At 38.1% G+C, this 5,912-nt stretch overlaps 1 long non-coding RNA gene across 1 annotated transcript; it reads left to right on the forward strand.

Moving 5' to 3' along the window:
- The first annotated feature begins 2,014 nt into the window (after window positions 1-2,014).
- Window positions 2,015-5,064, forward strand: LOC309669016. Its single transcript, XR_014268878.1, has 3 exons — window positions 2,015-2,095; window positions 3,091-3,216; window positions 5,005-5,064. It is a non-coding gene; the product is annotated as an uncharacterized lncRNA (long non-coding RNA).
- The last annotated feature ends 848 nt before the right edge of the window (window positions 5,065-5,912 follow it).

Here is a 5,912-nt window from a genome sequence, read left to right on the forward strand (position 1 = left end):
CTGCATGAGATTTGCTTCCAAACACTGACAGGTAGAGTGTTTTACTTACCTATTTGTCTGATCTTGTAGCTGTCCCTGTGTATGCAAGTGATTATTAATCAGAATGACTTTCGAAAAGAAGATATATTTATCTTTACTTCTTTTTTTTTTTATCCCCAATGTCTAGGCTTCCGAAGTGGAAATCCATATTTTCCATTTTATTCTGTTGCACTCCATGAGTACCCTGGATTTTTTGTTCCACAGCATCCAATGCATGCAAGAATTAATAGAAGGCCTTATTTTAATGCTCCCCCACCTTCCCCTATGTTTTATCATGCAACAAGATTTAGACACTATAGTACCTCTGGGAAGAAAATGGAGACAAAAGAAACACAGACTGATCCTAGACAGCCTGAAAACAAGCCAAAAAAGCATCAAGATATCCATATAGAAACGAAAGGTTGTGATGCAGGAAATACGGCCTGTGTTTCTTCTGGTATAGGTACAGAGACTGAAAGTGCTTCAGAGAAACAAGATTCATCTGGATCTTCCATTGTAGTAGACAGAGAGTTTCATAACAAGAGTCCTTCTAGCTCTACACAGTATAGAAATCTTCCTACTGGAAGCTATGCCTTTGAGAAGGAAGAAGTGAGGATAGAATATGGAAATGGCTCTCCAGCTATTCAACTGTGGAAGTCCTTTAAAGAAACTATCCCTTTGTATGATGTGGCAAGTGGTAAACCAGTCCCAGAAAATATAGTGCAACGTGACTTATTTTCTGTTAGCTCATGTGAAGGAAGGATATATGGCCCTCATGAAGGGGAGAAAATGGTGCCAGGAGCTTACTTAGATGAGAGAAAAGCTGTTCTCTCCTCAAAACAGGTTGTTGAAACTGTGCAAGAAAAAGAGGTCCAAAATAACGAAGTGAAGCTGGATGCAGAAAAACAGGCAAATATGAGTCAACAGGCAAAATCTCCCCCAGGGGAAACCATGGCAGTGCAAATTGCAGAGCTGGCAAGAGCTGTTAGCATAGAACAACCAGTGGTAAGACAGGATGTGATAGTAGCTAAGAAATCTAGCTCTAAAAAATCTACAGGCTCAAAAACTTCTCAAGAAGAGCCCAGCTTTATTCAACAAGGAGGACTATTTCCATCTAGTATGGAGGTAATGAGTGACTTGAGTTTTCAGCAGAAAAAGCTGAATCTAAGCCACAGCACAACCAATGAAAGTCAAACAGATAAAAGCATTTGGTGTGACGAATCAATTGAGAAGTACATTCCCTCTAACAGTTGGCTGGCTAGCATGGACACAAACTACAACTACGATGTTTGTTTGCCACAACGGAAACGTCAAAGTGTACTCAGTCTTTCTTCTGATGACATGTCCTCTAGAGAGGAAGGCTCATCAATTGATAATGCCCCAGTGTCTTATTTTGTCCCTGACTATGTGCTTCAGAAAAGCACGTACACTTTCCAGAAAAGTACAGAGGCCTTAGAGAAAGAGAAAATTAAAAGTGGTGGGTCTCTTAATGAAGATGAAGTGGTAGAAAGGGAGCAGATGAACAGCTTGAATGATCAAGATGTCAAAAACTCCTCAACCATGAAGATTAAGGAGGCTTCTGGTAAAGGTAGAAAGCTGGGAGCCTTTCCTAGATCTTCTAGTCGGAAAAGAATCAATTCCCTTAAGAAAAAGACAGTTAAGAGTTTGTCAGAAGTTGAGGACTCTGAAGAATACTCTATGAGGGAAGAGGAGGAGGATGAAGGTGGAGAGGAGGAGGAGGAGGAGGATGATATGGATGAAATTGAGTATTTCTTTCAGGAAGCCACTCCATATGGAATCTTGACACCTAGTAGAGGAAGCTTCTACCAAGTTGGCCAGAGGTTGCTTTGGAAACCACCTAAAAATGCTATACCAGCTCAATTAATTAGCTGGCCTGCTCAAGAGAAAATAAAAGCTAGGAGTGGGATTGGTGAAAACATCGGTGTAGTTTACAAGCCAAAGGAGAAAGACCAAGATGAAGTTGTATACAGTGACTGTGGGTATTATGGAAGAAAGAGGCCTATGGCAAGAAGAGAAGGATTTGAACACCAGCGAATGTTATGGAAATTCTTGGGAGGTAAGCTAATTGCTGAGGACAAAGTGCTGCTTAATAGAACACACAAAGAACACTTAATTGCAGTTGCAAATTGTAGTTTGAAACAGTGGGAAGATTGGAAACTGTAGCTTTGTTTGGTTTAGAGCCAAAAGTACTGCAAAATACTGTCTCTTTTTGAGGCAGAGGGGATTTGCTGCAATTTTTTACCTATTGCATGATTCTGCATCTTCACAACCAGCAGAGAATTTTGCAGAAATTCTCCTATGAGTTAGATTTTTATATACTTTCTGAAATTGGTGGCAACATGTTTGTTTAAAAAGCTTTAAGTTATTTGAACTACACACTTACCATTGTTTAATAATATCTTGGAAACTCAGCATTTAAATTTGTACAAACACTGTGACTCTCCTATCGCAGACCCATGTTAGGTGGATTAAGCAGGATTAAGTATATTATAATCCGGTGGCCATACCCTTTGTAATTTCTCTGCAGAAGAGGAGTCAAACCATTATTTTTTTTTTTTTAATTGTAGCTGCTGCTCTCTCACTGTTAGCAACAAAAGCTTTGCTTTATTTTCATAAAATCGGAATGAAACTATAAAATTCGATCAGGAAAAGAACATCCTCTTTACTTAAAGGTAGACATTCATAGAAATTGTATTCATCTGAACTGAGAATCAGCAGAGTTATCAGTCAGGGTTCATAACGGTTTACGTGGGTACTTCAGTAAGTGGCTGCTGTTTAGTACAGTCTTGTATTGTGAAAGGCATCTAAAGCAATGTGATCTACTTCTATTAGTAGGCTTAGTGTTCTTAAACTTTTTTTCTTTGTACAAGATTTGTAGACTTAAAGCATCTTGTAATTTTTGTTAAGTGTGTTCTTCCAGAAAACTATGGTTTTAAGACTGTTACAACTAGACTCAGTAGCTAGCTTTGCTTTCTGACTTGTGGATCAAACAGTATATTAACATTAGCAAAACTAAATACTGACCTTAAATTAAACTTTTTTTTTTATTAGGAAGGCTGTTAAGGGAGAATGGGGGGATACCACCTGAAGAGTATTGGACCAGGAGTGGTGCTAAACCCAAATTTACCAGCCAAATACATGGTAGTCTCTCACCCTCAGCCAAGAGCAAAGAACCAGGTACAACTTATTTCCTTAATGTGTTTCTGTTCTTAAGTAACATTCAAAAGGATATGATACAAAACAGCAAGCTTATAATATTTGAATAAGATTTGAAGATAATAAAACTAATTCTCACTGTTCTGATATTGATGAAATGCCTGTCAATCAGTACATCTTGGGGTATAATTATATCCTACTCAAACATGTGAATAAGGATGCATTATAGCTACGCCTTTTTTTTTTTTAAGAAGGTACCATGGGAAATAAAAGCATCAAATGCTTCTATGTGTCCAAACAAAGACTTTACTTGTGCAAAGTTGCTACTGCCATAAACTGTAGTATTAATCCAGTAATATTAACTGTAGTATTAACTCGGATAATGCTTCTCCTGAGTGCACATGCAGTGGTAGTTCCTAATCTTGTTGAGTAGAGCATATAGGAAGTCATGTGTGACAGCTACATAGGCCAATGTTCAGAGAAACTAGCATGGACCAACAATTGCCCCGCTACTGCTAAAGGATGTCTGAGTGCAAATCATCTTGACGTGGTTACTGAGAAGATGAACAAATCAAAGTTGTTCTAACAATGTTAAAGGTTAGATAGTTTCCACATCTTCTTTCCTCCCAAAGCAGAATGGCCTTTCTTTACAATTAAGATCTACTTGGAGTTTCAAATATCACAGGATCAGTCTATCAAATAAGAGAGTGTGAAGTTATCTTCAGAACATACTGATTACTCGCTTCTCTTCAGTTCAGTGATAATATACATCAGGTTTTCTGTATCAACAGCTCAGCAGACTATTCTTTAGAGTGTATTCCTTAAAGTTCTCTCTGTATTGCTTTCCTACTGGAGCATGTTGAGGGTTTGGGATTTGCCTTCTGTGTTGGAGGCTTTCTATTCTTTCTGCCCACAGACTTCAAAATGTTGTGGTTTTTTTTTTTTATGCTAGCCTGCTCTATAGAAGTTGAAAGTGTTTTACTTTAGCATCACTGTTCTTAACTCCTTATAACAATGCAAAAAATAATAAAATAGTTCTGAGATAACTTTGTTACCTTTAACTTTCAGCATGTCCCTTCTCTATCTTCTAACTCATAGATGGTGCAGCAGACTGAGGATGCTTGGCCTTTGTGCTATTCCCTGCTTTCTCTTCCTCCTTTTCCAGCCTAGGTAGTGTGAAGAAGCTATCACATTCAGTATTGGAAAGCAGCAATTGGTTTCTTCTGAATGCTGTTTATGCCAATGGATGCTTCAGAAGTGCTAGTAAAACTACATCCTTTTTTAAATGTTGCTTATCTTAGGACTGGTTTCTTCAAATTAATCTTAAATTTAAGTGCTCTGTAAGTAAGGGAGATTGGCTAAACAAGATATGTTGCTTTAGCAGTAATATCATATGCTAAATTGGACTTCTCGAACTGTGTACCTGCAGTCCATCACTTAACAAGTCTGAAGAATTGAGGTTTTAAGGACAATTGGTGAGTTGGGTCACTTGGACAGCTATCAACTAGTCTTGAACACTTAAAGTGAACTAGAGCAGAATCACTCTCACTCAGTTCTTTTTTTGCCACTTTAATACCTATCCAAGTTATGACCCAAAGTACAATGCATCCAGAATTATGGTTAGACAGTGATTAAATATTGCAGACATATAAGACTGTTGCTTGACATAAGTAGTGTTAGTTTTACCTGCCGCTAAAATTGACACATAGAGAGAAAGAGGAACACTTCAGGCCATTTGGGAAAAGTCAAGCTTAAATTTGTTATGACTATGATTTGGAGAAATAACACCAGTTGTATCTTGCTATTTAGGGTGCCCACCCTTGGTTAAACCGAAGAAGAAAAGAATTGGCAAGCCACCTTCAAAACGCAGGCACATGAGACCTGAGGTGGAAGAAGTAGAGGTGTGGGAGATGCCTAAAGGCAATGTACGCAAAGGTTGGTATACAGTGTCAAGCTACAAAAATGACTATTACAAGCATTTTCTCATTATTGCCTCAGGGACCAATGGTTCTTGGTTTGAACAGCAAGAATATTGGATAGCCTGTGGAATAATAGCAAATGCTAGGTATGCAGACAAGATGCGGGAGGGGAAAAGGTAAACTAAACTTTGAACCTTGCTATGGATAAAATTGTAGCTTTGACAAGGTTAGGTTCCTTCCCTTTATTTAAGGAAATGGGGAGGGGGGGGGGAAATAATACCCCCCAATAAAAACAAACACCAAGCCCCACTATTGCAGTCTAGATGCTCTTCAAACTGTTTTAACTTTTTAAAATGTTGGGTCCTGTGTCACTGCAGGATACCCTTTTGTTTAAGATACAGGTCTGTCTCATCCTGTAATTTGATACAACACAAATGCACATAGATAATTCTTAGGAACTTCAACTTTATGGAGTAGGAACTTCTTGATACTTTGAAGGAAGATAAGGAAAAACAATTAAGGAAAAGCTGCATTAAGTGGGTGCAATAACAAATATGCTTTTGTGCATTTGTGGGAGAGTCTGAAAAGGTTATAAACTGAAAAGTGTCAGTATGTACAGGAAGCTACTTAAAAGATCAGAGTTCCTTCTGGAAAAAAAATCTGGTATAGTAAAGCTAATTCAACATTCATTCAGTTAAAGACTCCCTCTTTCTCATATACTAAACAGAGGATTACAATTCCATGTATTTGCAAGGTCAGAAACTTAGACTGAAGCATCTTTAGCCAAAATCGGCGTCC

The sequence above is a fragment of the Vanellus vanellus genome (genome assembly GCF_965231255.1).
Source record: "Vanellus vanellus genome assembly, chromosome: 2".
Classification (NCBI taxonomy): domain Eukaryota; kingdom Metazoa; phylum Chordata; class Aves; order Charadriiformes; family Charadriidae; genus Vanellus; species Vanellus vanellus.